We start from the raw sequence: 14907 nt of genomic DNA on the forward strand, positions 1-14907 counted from the left end.
CCTTTAGGTTGATACTGGTGTTTTATAATGAGATACGGATAATGCCTTAATTCAAGTTTATCTTGACATGAAGTAGTGAAGCTGTGTGTAATGTTGAACCTTTTCCAAAGTATTTTTAAATACATTTTTATCAAAGCAAGGGTACAAGATTTACAGAAAATGTAGTGTTACCATAGTGAGAAAATATATTATACTTGTCACGTATCGTTTTGTACAATAAATGTGCTGTACTTAAAAGTTATAAGTACATGACCATTTTGTTGAATTTAAATACAAAATTGACTGACTCTGGTTATTTTTGTATCATTACAGGGACTGAGTTTCCCTTATCTCAGTCAAACCAAAATATTGTACTTAATTCAACACATGGATTTTTTTATTTTTATAAACTCCAATAGCTCCATATTGTTAGGTACTTGAATCACAGTGGTTGTGTCCGAATAGCCTAACTGGCGTCCTAGATACTAGGTCCCTTTGAGTATGAGAAAAAAATTAAGATTAATAGCATAGCTGTGGGAAGTAGGTGTGCTGCAGTACCCTGATAAATCTAAGAAAGAATTTCAAAAAAATAAAATACATTTCCACAAAATTTGTGAACTAGGCATTTATTACCTCCTCGTTCGACATTACCCCAACCCAAAACATCAAATCAACTAATAGCGGGAAACAACGCAATCACGCATGACGCATGCCCAATATGCAAACGAGAAGGTTCAGTAGTATGCAACATTTTGATAATAGAGTATGGCTCATACGCCAGGATGTTATACTCATCTCAGCTCTTCATCTAGTTGAATTTGATGCACACTTTTCCACAATGCATTGGAAGCGGTGGGATGCGAGTAATAGGCCCTAGTTCTCTTCAAGTTAGTGATGGAGGCTTAAACCAAATTGTGCAGAAAAACTATTAATTACTCTGAGCTTTTGAAAACAATGCACATTAGTGACTTGTGCTGGTCAGCAATGAAAAGCAGTGTTTGATGTTCATATAGAAGTTTTTCCCACAATATTAATAAAATCTCTGTGGCACATTGGTTAGTCGTGGGTCGCCATGTTTTTGGTGTCCCAGATGAGTGTTGGTGAAATGTAATTTAATTTAACTAGGCAAGTCAGTTAAGAACAAATTATTATTTACAATGACGGCCTACCAAAAGCCAAAAGGCCTCCTGCGGGGATGGGGGACCTGGGATTAAAAATAAAATAAAAATATAGGACAAAACAAACATCACAACAAGAAAGACAACACTGCATAAAGAGAGACCTAGGATGACAAAATAGCATGGCAGCAACACATGACAACACAGCATGGTAGCGACACAACATAACAACAACATGGTAGAAGCACAACATGGTAGCAGCCCAAAACAGGGTACAAACATTGTTGGACACAGACAACAGCACAAAGGGCAAGAAGGTAGAGACAACAATACATCATGCAAAGCAGCCACAACTGTCAGTAAGAGTGTCTATGATTGAGTCTTTCAATAAAGAGATTGAGATAAAGCTGTCCAGTTTGAGTATTTGTTGCAGCTCGTTCCAGTTGCTAGCTGCAGCGAACTGAAAAGACGAGTGACCCAGGGATGTGTGCGCTTCGGGGACCTTTAACAGAATGTGACTGGTAGAACGGGCGTTGTATGTGAAGGATGAGGGCTGCAGTTGGTATCTCAGATAGGGGGGAGTGAGGCCTAAGAGGGTTTTATAAATAACAACCAGTGGGTCTTGCGACGGGTATACAGAGATGACCAGTTTACAGAAGAGTATGGAGTGCAGTGATGTGTCCTATACGGAACATTGATGGCAAATCAGATGGCCGAATGGTAAAGAAAATGTTGCCGCTCAAGAGCACCCTTACCTGCCGATCTATAAATCGTGTCTCCGTAATCTAGCATGGGTAGGATGGTCATCTGAATCAGGATTAGTTTGGCAGCTGGGGTGAAAGAGGAACGATTACGATAGAGTAAACCAATTTGAGATGTAACCTTAGCCTGCAGCTTTGATATGTGCTGAGAGAAGGTCTAGCCATTCTCCCAAGTACTTGTATGAGGTGACTACCTCAAGCTCTAAACCCTGAGAGGTAGTAATCACACCGGTGTGGAGAGGGCATTATTCTTACAAAACCACATGATCTTTGTTTTGGAGGTGTTCAGAACAAGGTTAAGGGCAGAGAAAGATTGTAGGACATTAGGAAATCTTAGTTGCGGAGTGTTTAACACAACACATTCTTCCTACTGCCTGAGCTATGTTGTTGATGTAAATTGAGAAGAGCATGGGGCCTAGGATCGAGCCTTGGGGTACTCCCTTGGTGACAGGCAGTGGCTGAAACAGCAGATGTTCTGACTTTATACACTGCACTCTTTGAGAGAGGTAGTTAGCAAACCAGGCCAAAGACCCCTCAGAGATACCAATATTCCTTAACTTGCACACAAGAATAGAATGGTCCACCATATCAAAAGATTTGGCAGCCAATAAAAATAGCAGCACAACATTGCTTAAAATCAAGGGCAATGGTGACATCATTGAGGACCTTTAGGTTGCAGTGGCACATCCATAACCTGAGCAAAAGCCAGATTGCATGCCAGAGAAAATACTATAGACAGAGAGAGTACTATAGACATCAAGAAAGCCAGTCAGTTGATTATTGACAAGTTTTTTCTACCCTTTTGATAAACAGGGGAAAATAAGGACTAACTGTGGCTACCTTCCAAGCAATGGGAACCTCCCCAGAGAGGAGAGACAGGTTAAAAAGGTCAGAGATAGGCTTGGCGATTACAGGGCCAGCAACTTTACAGAAGAAAGGGTCTAGAGTGTAGAGAATTATTATATCATCTAAACCGCTGTGAAATGTATTTCCCATAACCACAAATATTGTATTTTCAGCTGTTTGAAGCTGGTGTACAAAACCGAAAGCAAAAGAACAAATAAATACACTTAAGAATGAGAAGCATAGAAATGGTGCACATAGAACCAATCTACCAATTCTTAGACATGTTGCCAATGACAATGGTGGATCTATACCTCATATTCCTTTGTGAATTTGGTTGGGTCGTCCAAAAAGTTACATATTGCAGCTTAAATGTAAATGTTCCCATCGCTGTATGGAATTTACTTTTATTTTGTACCCCCATCCAGTTAATGGTGACAATATGGCTAGTTCGCCATAAAAAAAAAACAAAGAAGAAGAAGTCTGCTGGACACTGAGAGGTAGGAAGTCAAAGCCACGCCCAGACCTGATAATAGAGCTGTTGCCACTTCATAAGGTGGGGCAAAAAGGGTGTACGGTCAGTTTTCTGTGGGTCTCAGCTCATGTTGGAGTAGGGGGAAATGAGACAACAGATAAGGTTGCTCTGAAGAGGGAGGAGGTAGAGGTTATGGTCCCGTTAGGGGGATGGAATGTATGAGCATCAAAGCAGAGGGGTTACACAGGAGTTGCAATGTGAGTGGGAGAGAGAGGTGCTAAGAAGGCAGTTTTTCTCTATCCAGAATTCTGTGTGGAAGGTCGGTTGGTATCTGGGAGTGAAAGGATGGATGGGGTTCTGTTGACAAGGCTGAGGTTGGGTCATTGTGGATTGGGAAGTGAGTTATTGTTAGTGGGGAAACACCCAGATAGCAAGTATGAGGAATGTGGGGAGGTAGCAGTAGTCTAAACTACTTAGGTAAAAATACTTTGAAGTACTACTTGAGAAGTTTTTTGGGGGAATCTGTACTTTACTTTACTATTTATATTTTTGACAACTTTTACTTCACTACATTCCTAAAGAAAATATTGTATGTTTTACTTTCCCTGACACCAAAAGTGCTCACTACATTTTTAAGGCTTAGCAGAACAGGAAAATTGTGAAATTCATGCACTTATCAAGAGAACACATGGTCAAATCAAATCAAATAAAATGTATTTATATAGCCCTTCGTACATCAGCTGATATCTCAAAGTGCTGTACAGAAACCCAGCCTAAAACCCCAAACAGCAAGCAATGCAGGTGTAGAAGCACGGTGGCTAGGAAAAACTCCCTAGAAAGGACAAAACCTAGGAAGAAACCTAGAGGAACCAGGCTATGTGGGGTGGCCAGTCCTCTTCTGGTTGTGCCGGGTGGAGATTAGAACAGAACATGGCCAAGATGTTCAAATGTTCATAAATGACCAGCATGGTCGAATAATAATAAGGCAGAACAGTTGAAACTGGAGCAGCAGCACGGTCAGGTGGACTGTGGACAGCAAGGAGTCATCATGTCAGGTATTCCTGGGGCATGGTCCTAGGGCTCAGGTCCTCCGAGAGAGAGAAAGAAAGAGAGAATTAGAGAGAGCATATGTGGGGTGGCCAGTCCTCTTCTGGCTGTGCCGGGTGGAGATTATAACAGAACATGGCCAAGATGTTCAAATGTTCATAAATGACCAGCATGGTCGAATAATAATAAGGCAGAACAGTTGAAACTGGAGCAGCAGCACGGCCAGGTGGACTGGGGACAGCAAGGAGTCATCATGTCAGGTAGTCCTGGGGCATGGTCCTAGGGCTCAGGTCCTCCGAGAGAGAGAAAGAAAGAGAGAAGGAGAGAATTAGAGAACGCACACTTAGATTCACACAGGACACCGAATAGGACAGGAGAAGTACTCCAGATATAACAAACTGACCCTAGCCCCCTGACACATGAACTACTGCAGCATAAATACTGGCGCCAACCCAGACAGGATGACCACATCAGTGAATCAACCCACTCAGGTGATGCACCCCCTCCAGGGACGGCATGAGAGAGCCCCAGTAAGCCAGTGACTCAGTCCCTGTAATAGGGTTAGAGGCAGAGAATCCCAGTGGAAAGAGGGGAACCGGCCAGGCAGAGACAGCAAGGGCGGTTCGTTGCTCCAGAGCCTTTCCGTTCACCCTCCCACTCCTGGGCCAGACTACACTCAATCATATGACCCACTGAAGAGATTAGTCTTCAGTAAAGACTTAAAGGTTGAGACCGAGTTTGCGTCTCTGACATGGGTAGGCAGACCGTTCCATAAAAATGGAGCTCTATAGGAGAAAGCCCTGCCTCCAGCTGTTTGCTTAGAAATTCTAGGGACAATTAGGAGGCCTGCGTCTTGTGACGTGTAGGTATGTACGGCAGGACCAAATCAGAGAGATAGGTAGGAGCAAGCTCATGTAATGCTTTGTAGGTTAGCAGTAAAACCTTGAAATCAGCCCTTGCTTTGACAGGAAGCCAGTGTAGAGAGGCTAGCACTGGAGTAATATGATCCAATTTTTGGGTTCTAGTCAGGATTCTAGCAGCCGTATTTAGCACTAACTGAAGTTTATTTAGTGCTTTATCCGGGTAGCCGGAAAGTAGAGCATTGCAGTAGTCTAACCTAGAAGTGACAAAAGCATGGATTAATTTTTCTGCATCATTTTTGGACAGAAAGTTTCTGATTTTTGCAATGTTACGTAGATGGAAAAAAGCTGTCTTTGAAATGGTCTTGATATGTTCTTCAAAAGAGAGATCAGGGTCCAGAGTAACGCCGAGGTCCTTCACAGTTTTATTTGAGATGACTGTACAACCATTAAGATTAATTGTCAGATTCAACAGAAGATCTCTTTGTTTCTTGGGACCTAGAACAAGCATCTCTGTTTTGTCCGAGTTTAAAAGTAGAAAGTTTGCAGCCATCCACTTCCTTATGTCTGAAACACATGCTTCTAGCAAGGGCAATTTTGGGGCTTCACCATGTTTCATTGAAATGTACAGCTGTGTGTCATCCGCATAGCAGTGAAAGTTAACATGATGTTTTCGAATAACATCCCCAAGAGGTAAAATATATAGTGAAAACAATAGTGGTCCTAAAACGGAACCTTGAGGAACACCGAAATTTACAGTTAATTTGTCAGAGGACAAACCATTCACAGAGACAAACTGATATCTTTCCGACAGATAAGATCTAAACCAGGCCAGAACTTGTCCGTGTAGACCAATTTGGGTTTCCAATCTCTCCAAAAGAATGTGGTGATCGATGGTATCAAAAGCAGCACTAAGGTCTAGGAGCACGAGGACAGATGCAGAGCCTCGGTCCGATACCATTAAAATGTCATTTACCACCTTCACAAGTGCCGTCTCAGTGCTATGATGGGGTCTAAAACCAGACTGAAGCATTTTGTATACATTGTTTGTCTTCAGGAAGGCAGTGAGGAATGGAAGATTCGATATAGGCCGATAGTTTTTTATATTTTCTGGGTCAAGGTTTGGCTTTTTCAAGGGAGGCTTTATTACTGCCACTTTTAGTGAGTTTGGTACACATCCGGTGGATAGAGAGCCGTTTATTATGTTCAACATAGGAGGGCCAAGCACAGGAAGCAGCTCTTTCAGTAGTTTAGTTGGAATAGGGTCCAGTATGCAGCTTGAAGGTTTAGAGGCCATGATTATTTTCATAATTGTGTCATATAGTACTAAAGCACTTGAGCGTCTCTCTTGATCCTAGGTCCTGGCAGAGTTGTGCAGACTCAGGACAACTGAGCTTTGAAGGAATACGCAGATTTAAAGAGGAGTCCGTAATTTGCTTTCTAATAATCATAATCTTTTCCTCAAAAAAGTTCATTAATTTATCACTGCTAAAGTGAAAGTCATCCTCTCTTGGGGAATGCTGCTTTTTAGTTAGCTTTGATACAGTATCAAAAAGGAATTTCGGATTGTTCTTATTTTCCTCAATTAAGTTAGAAAATAGGATGATCGAGCAGCAAGGGTCTTCGGTACTGCACAGTACTGTCTTTCCAAGCTAGTCGGAAGACTTCCAGTTTGGTGTGGCGCCATTTTCATTCCAATTTTCTGGAAGCTTGCTTCAGAGCTCGGGTATTTTCTGTGTACCAGGGAGCTAGTTTCTTATGAGAAATGTTTTTAGTTTTTAGGGGTGCAACTGCATCTAGGGTATTGCGCAAGGTTAAATTGAGTTCCTCAGTTAGGTGGTTAACTGATTTTTGTCCTCTGGCGTCCTTGGGTAGACAGAGGGAATCTGGAAGGACATCAAGGAATCTTTGTGTTGTCTGTGAATTTATAGCACGACTTTTGATGTTCCTTGGTTGGGGTCTGAGCAGATTATTTGTTGCAATTGCAAACGTAATAAAATGGTGGTCCGATAGTCCAGGGTTATGAGGAAAAACATTAAGATCCACAACATTTATTCCATGGGACAAAACTAGGTCCAGCGTATGACTGTGACAGTGAGTGGGTCCAGAGACATGTTGGACAAAAACCACTGAGTCGATGATGGCTCCGAAAGCCTTTTGGAGTGGGTCTGTGGACTTTTCCATGTGAATATTAAAGTCACCAAAGATTAGAATATTATCTGCTATGACTACAAGGTCCGATAGGAATTCAGGGAACTCAGTGAGGAACGCTGTATATGGCCCAGGAGGCCTGTAAACAGTAGCTATAAAAAGTGATTGAGTAGGCTGCATAGATTTCATGACTAGAAGCTCAAAAGACGAAAACGTCATTTTTTTTTTGTAAATTGAAATTTGCTATTGTAAATGTTAGCAACACCTCCGCCTTTGCGGGATTTACGGGGGATATGGTCACTAGTGTAGCCAGGAGGTGAGGCCTCATTTATCACAGTAAATTCATCAGGCTTAAGCCATCCCTACTGCCTATGTTCTGGCAGACTCACTAAACATACATGCATCTTTTTTAAATAATGTCTTAGTGTTTTAAAACGTTTTTAAAACAAGAAATTGTGCCTTCTGGTTTGCTTAATACAAGGAATTTTAAATAATTTATACTTTTACTTTAGATAAGTATATTTTAGAAATTGAATTAACTTTTGATACTTAAGTATATTTAAAACCAAATACTTTTAGACTTTTACTCAAGTAATATTTTACTGGGAGACTGTCACTTTTACTTGAGTAACTTTCTATTAAGGCAGTGGTTCCCAAACTTTTTATAGTCCCGTACCCCTTCAGACATTCAACCTCCAGCTGCGTACCCCCTCTAGCACTAGGTTCAGATCACTCTCAAATATAGTTTTTTGCCATTATTGTAAGCCTGCCACACACACACTATACGATACATTTATTAAACATAAGAATGAGTGAGTTTTTGCCACAACCAGGCTCGTGGGAAGTGTCAAAGAGCTCTTATATGGCCAGGGCACAAATAATAATCAGTAATTTTGGTCTTTATTTAGCCATCTTACATATAAAACCTTATTTGTTCATCGAAAATTGTGAATAACTCACCACAGGTTAATGAGAAGGGTGTGCTTGAAAGGATGCACATAGCTCTGCAATGTTGGGTTTTATTGGAGAGTCTCAGTCTTAAATTATTTTCCACACACAGTCTGTGCCTGTATTTAGTATTCATGCTATTGAGGGCCAAGAATCCACTCTCACATAGGTACGTGGTTGCAAAGGGCATCAGTGTCTTATTAACAGCGCGATTTGCCAAGGCAGGATACTCTGAGCGCAGCCCAATCCAGAAATCTGGCAGTAGTTTTGGATTAAATTCAATTTTCACAGAACCACTTGTTGCAATTTTGATGAGGCTCTCTTGTTCAGATATCAGTAAGTGGACTGGAGCCAGGGCATGAAAGGGATAATGAATCCAGTTGTTTGTGTCATCCGTTTCGGGAAAGTACTAGCTTAATTGCGCACCTAACTAACTCAGGTGCTTCGCTATATCACATTTGACATTGTCCGTAAGCTTGAGTTCATTTGCACACAAAAAGTCATACAATGATGGAAATACCTGTGTTGTCCTTGTTAATGCAGACAGAGAAGAGCTCCAACTTCTTAATCATAGCCTCAATTTTGTCCCGCACATTGAATATAGTTGCGGAGAGTCCCTGTAAACCTTGATTCAGATCATTCAGGCGAGAAAAAAAACATCACCCGAATAGGCCAGTCGTGTGAGAAACTCACCATCATGCAAGCGGTCAGACAAGTGAAAATGATGGTCAGTAAAGAAAACTTTAAACTTGTCTCCCAATTTAAAAAAAAAATGTGTCAATACTTTGCCCCTTGATAACAAGTGCACTTCTGTATGTTGTAAAGCGTTACATGGTCGATGCCCATATCATTGCATAATGCAGAAAAAACACAAGAGTTCAGGGGCTTTGCTTGAACAAAGTTAACCATTTTCACTGTAGTGTCCAAAACGTCTTTCAAGCTGTCAGGTATTCCCTTGACAGCAAGAGCCTCTTGGTTGTTGCTGCAGTGTACCCAAGTAGTGTTGGGAGCTACTGCTTGCACGTGCGTTACCACTCCACTATGTCTCCCTGTCATGGCTTTCGCACCATCAGTACAGATACCAACACATCTTGACCACCAAAGTCCATTTGATGTCACAAAGCTGTCCAGGACATTAAGAATATCCTCTCCTGTTGTCTTGGTTTCCAGTGGTTTGCAGAAGAGGATGTCTTCTATAATTGACTCCCCATAAATGTAACGGACATATACAAGGAGCTGTGCCAGGCCCGCCACATCTGTTGACTCATCCAGCTGTAACGCATAGAATTCACTGGCTTGTATGCGAAGCAGTAATTGTTTCAAATTATCTCCTGCCATGTCACTGATGTGTCGTGAAACAGTGTTGTTTGATGGAGGCATTGTCTGTATAGTTCTTTGGGCCTTTTCCCCAAGCATTGTCCCAGCCATATCCACGGCAGCAGGAATAATTAAGTCCTCCACAATAGTATGGGGCTTGCCTGTCCTAGCCACTCGGTAGCTCACCATATAAGACACTTCTAGCCCCTTCTTATTAACGGTATCTGTTGCTTTTATACATGTCTTACTACTTGAAAGTCATCTTAAATTCTCACTCCAAAAACTCCTGTGGCTTATTTTTCAAATTGGAATGTTTTGTTTCTAAATGTCTGTGCAAGGTGAAGGTTTCATCGAGTTGTGAGATAGTACTTTTGCACATATAACACACTGTGGCTGAGGAAAGGCACTACTCCCAGTATAAGTGAACCCAAAATAAATGTAGTTCTCATCATATTTGCACCTCTTCGATGGTCCAACGTCCCTGTCTGTTGTTCAGTGCTTTCCTGGGTAAGGGGGCAGTAGCTCTTCAGCTGCATCAGATTCCCAACTGTCAGTGTCCATACTAGCTGGGCTAACAACAAATGTAGAATTACTGATGCTAGCATTGGATGTGCTCGTGGAAGCCAAACAACTTGTGTCGTCGACCGGTGCAGGTGTAGTACTGTTTGTCGTAACAGAACTACCAGTAGAGCTGGTATGTGTCTCTATGGATGTGGGCCTTACTTTTTTAACCATTAATCAATTTTCGAGCAAACAAAATAAACAGCAGCTACGTTTGGCTACATACAGAACGTTAGTGGAATTCCCACGAGAGAGTAACGGTTAATGTGATTGGATGTTAATCATTTGACTAGGCTACCTGTATTTGACATTGTGTTGTTATTTCGCTGAACACTAGATGGTTTTATTTTATTTTTTGGCAATGAAACGAGGCTACTCAGGCGAGAAAAAACCTCACCCAAATGTATAGCCCCGTTGAAAAATAAACTGTTTGAAAAAGTATTTTTTAAATTTAAAAATGTGAATCACTTTTTTATTTGGCGTACCAATCGACGGTATTGCGCTTACAGTTGAAGTCGGAAGTTTACATACACATAGGTTGGAGTCATTAAAATTTGTTTTCAACCACTCCACAAATTTCTTGTTAACAACAATTTTCCAACAATTGTTTACAGACAGATTATTCCACTTATAATTCACTCTATCACAATTCCAGTGGGTCAGAAGTTTACATACATTAAGTTGACTGTGCCTTTAAACAGCTTGGAAAATTCCAGAAAATGATGGGCTAATAGACATAATTTGAGTCAATTGGAGGTGTACCTGTGGATGTATTTCAAGGCCTAACTTCAAACTCAGTGCCTCTTTGCTTGACATCATGGGAAAATCAAAAGAAATCTGCCAAGACTTAAAAACAATTTGTAGACCTCCACAAGTCTGGTTCATCCTTGGGAGCAATTTCCAAACGACTGAAGGTACCACGTTCATCTATACAAACAATAGTACTCAAGTATAAACACCATGGGACCACGCAGCCGTCATACCACTCAGGAAGGAGACACGTTCTGTCTCCCAGAGATTAACGTACTTTGGTGCAAAAAGTGCAAATCAATCCCAGAACAGCAGCAAAGGATCTTGTGAAGATGCTGGAGGAAACAGGTACAAAAGTGTTTATATCCACAGTAAAACAAGTCCTATATCGACATAACCTGAAAGGCCGCTCAGCAAGGAAGAAGCCACTGCTCCATACCACCATAAAAAAGCCAGACTACAGTTAACAACTGCACATGGGGACAAAGATTGAACTTTTGGGGGAAATGTCCTCTGCTCTGATGAAACACAAATAGAACTGTTTGCCCATAATGACCATCATTATGTTTGGAGGAAAAAGGGGATGCTTGCAAGCTGAAGAACACCATCCCAACCGTGAAGCACGGGGGTGGCAGCATCATGTTGTGGGGTGCTTTGCTGCAGGAGGGTCTGGTGCACTTCACAAAATAGATGACATCATGAGAAAGGAACATTATGTGGATATATTGAAGCAACATCTCAAGACATCAGTCAGGAAGTTAAAGCTTGGTCACAAATGGGTCTTCTAAATGGACAATGACCCCAAGCACACTTCCAAAGTTGTAGCAAAATGGCTTACGGACAAGAAAGTCAAGGTATTGGAGTGGCCATCACAAAGCCCTGACCTCAATCCTTTAGAAAATGTGTGGGCAGAACTGAAAAAGCGTGTGCAAGCAAGGAGGCCTACAAACCTGACTCAGTTACACCAGCTCTGTCAGGAGGAATGGGCCAAAACATATTGTGGGAAGCTTGTGGAAGGCTGCCTGAAACGTTTAACCCGTGTTAAACAATTTAAAGAGAATGATACCAAATACTAATTGAGTGTATGTAAACTTCTGACCCACTGGGAATGTGATGAAATAAATAAAAGCTGAAATAAATCATTCTCTCTACTATTATTCTGACATTTCACATTCTTAAAATAAAGTGGTGTTCCTAACTGACCTAAAACAGGACATTTTTACTAGGACTAAATGTCAGGAATTGTGAAAAACTGAGTTTAAATGCATTTGGCTAAGGTGTATATAAACTTCCAACTTCAACTGTACGTACCCCAATTTGGGAATACCTGTATTAAGGTATGTATACTTTCATTCAAGTATGACAATTAGGTACTTTTTCCAACACTGGGAGGCAGAGACTGTAGAGCATGTCCTGTTATGTTGCAAGCGTTATGCTGAGGAAAGCAGGATATTTTTCTGTTAGCTGGCTGAGTTGGGTGTTACCACATTTTCGCTTGTAACTACACTACATGACCAGAAGTGTGTGGACGCCTGCTCGTAGAAAATCTCATTCCAAAATCATGGGCATTAGTTTGGTTTTGGCCCCTCCCTTTGCTACTTTAACAGCCTCCTCTGTTCTTAGAAGGCTATTGGAAGGCTGTTGGAACATTGCTGTGGGACTTGCTTCCATTCAGCCACAAGAGCATTAGTGAGGTCGGGCACTGATGTTGGGTGATTAGGCCTGGCTCGCAGTCAGTTTTCTAATTCCTCACAAAGGCTTTAATATGGGGTTGCGGTCAGGACTCTGTGCTGGCCAGTCAAGTTCTTCCACACCGATCTCGACAAACCATTTCTGTATGGACCTCGCTGTGTGCACTTAGGGCATTGTCATGCTGAAACAGGAAAGGGCCTTCCCCAAACTGTTGCCACAAAGTTGGAAGCACAGAGTCGTCTACAATGTCATTGTATGCTGTAGAGTTAAGATTTCCCTTCACTGGAACTAGCCTGAACTGTGAAAAACAGCCCCAGACAGCCCCTTTAGTGGCAATCTAGTCAGAAGTTGGATCAAAGAACCTTGAAAGATCCTTATAAATGTTTTTATTTTATTTACAATTATATTAAATTAGAAACGTAACATACCAATGTTTTAGGGGAGAGTGGCTGCTATTTCTTCTCTCATGCTGTTAACATCTTTGTCCATATTTAAAAAGACAATCAACTCTTCCTTCAGAACACATTCAGCATAATGGGGAAATAATTTGATGGGCATTTCAGTTTTCCCCAACAAAATTATGTTACACTTAAGATTCTAATTTGTAAGTATACAATGACACGGCTATAATATAATTTGACAGTTCTGTTTTGCAGTCTCAAGATAGGGGAGGGGGGGGGGGGGGGGGGATGATTTCTTCAGGCAAGAAAATAGCCTTGACAAAATCCTTCCCCCCTTCTTATTTTCTTAATTTTGTGGCTAGAGTCAAATACTTTCTGTGGCACATATCAGAGTCAAATACTTTCTATATAACAAACTTCACATTAGGATAGGCAACCGAAATTAATAGTGAATGTATGTGTGATATTAAACAGAGGAGGGAGTAAAATGTAGGAAAGCAATAAACATTTCAGAACCACTACTAGTCGAATAAGACATGGGAGAGATGACGAACATTACTAGTGCCTCCCCCGCTATCAAACCGACATCAAGGTCACCCAAATTGAGGTTTACAGTGCCTTGCGAAAGTATTCGGCCCCCTTGAACTTTGCGACCTTTTGCCACATTTCAGGCTTCAAACATAAAGATATAAAACTGTATTTTTTTGTGAAGAATCAACAACAAGTGGGACACAATCATGAAGTGGAACGACATTTATTGGATATTTCAAACTTTTTTAACAAATCAAAAACTGAAAAATTGGGCGTGCAAAATGATTCAGCCCCCTTAAGTTAATACTTTGTAGCGCCACCTTTTGCTGCGATTACAGCTGTAAGTCGCTTGGGGTATGTCTCTATCAGTTTTGCACATCGAGAGACTGACATTTTTTCCCATTCCTCCTTGCAAAACAGCTTGAGCTCAGTGAGGTTGGATGGAGAGCATTTGTGAACAGCAGTTTTCAGTTCTTTCCACAGATTCTCGATTGGATTCAGGTCTGGACTTTGACTTGGCCATTCTAACACCTGGATATGTTTATTTTTGAACCATTCCATTGTAGATTTTGCTTTATGTTTTGGATCATTGTCTTGTTGGAAGACAAATCTCCGTCCCAGTCTCAGGTCTTTTGCAGACTCCATCAGGTTTTCTTCCAGAATGGGCCTGTATTTGGCTCCATCCATCTTCCCATCAATTTTAACCATCTTCCCTGTCCCTGCTGAAGAAAAGCAGGCCCAAACCATGATGCTGCCACCACCATGTTTGACAGTGGGGATGGTGTGTTCAGCTGTGTTGCTTTTACGCCAAACATAACGTTTTGCATTGTTACCAAAAAGTTCAATTTTGGTTTCATCTGACCAGAGCACCTTCTTCCACATGTTTGGTGTGTCTCCCAGGTGGCTTGTGGCAAACTTTAAACAACACTTTTTATGGATATCTTTAAGAAATGGCTTTCTTCTTGCCACTCTTCCATAAAGGCCAGATTTGTGCAATATACGACTGATTGTTGTCCTATGGACAGAGTCTCCCACCTCAGCTGTAGATCTCTGCAGTTCATCCAGAGTGATCATGGGCCTCTTGGCTGCATCTCTGATCAGTCTTCTCCTTGTATGAGCTGATAGTTTAGAGGGACGGCCAGGTCTTGGTAGATTTGCAGTGGTCTGATACTCCTTCCATTTCAATATTATCGCTTGCACAGTGCTCCTTGGGATGTTTAAAGCTTGGGAAATCTTTTTGTGTCCAAATCCGGCTTTAAACTTCTTCACAACAGTATCTCGGACCTGCCTGGTGTGTTCCTTGTTCTTCATGATGCTCTCTGCGCTTTTAACGGACCTCTGAGACTATCACAGTGCAGGTGCATTTATACGGAGACTTGATTACACACAGGTGGATTGTATTTATCATCATTAGTCATTTAGGTCAACATTGGATCATTCAGAGATCCTCACTGAACTTCTGGAGAGAGTTTG

General features: G+C 41.4%; 1 protein-coding gene across 4 annotated transcripts in view; it reads right to left on the reverse strand.

The window, feature by feature from the left end:
• LOC110498461 (zinc finger and SCAN domain-containing protein 2) overlaps window positions 1–14907 on the reverse strand; it is a 771911-nt gene that overhangs the window by 251950 nt on the left and 505054 nt on the right. The gene's annotated exons all lie outside the window — the stretch shown is intronic.

This window comes from Oncorhynchus mykiss, chromosome 19 (assembly GCF_013265735.2).
Source record: "Oncorhynchus mykiss isolate Arlee chromosome 19, USDA_OmykA_1.1, whole genome shotgun sequence".
Classification (NCBI taxonomy): domain Eukaryota; kingdom Metazoa; phylum Chordata; class Actinopteri; order Salmoniformes; family Salmonidae; genus Oncorhynchus; species Oncorhynchus mykiss.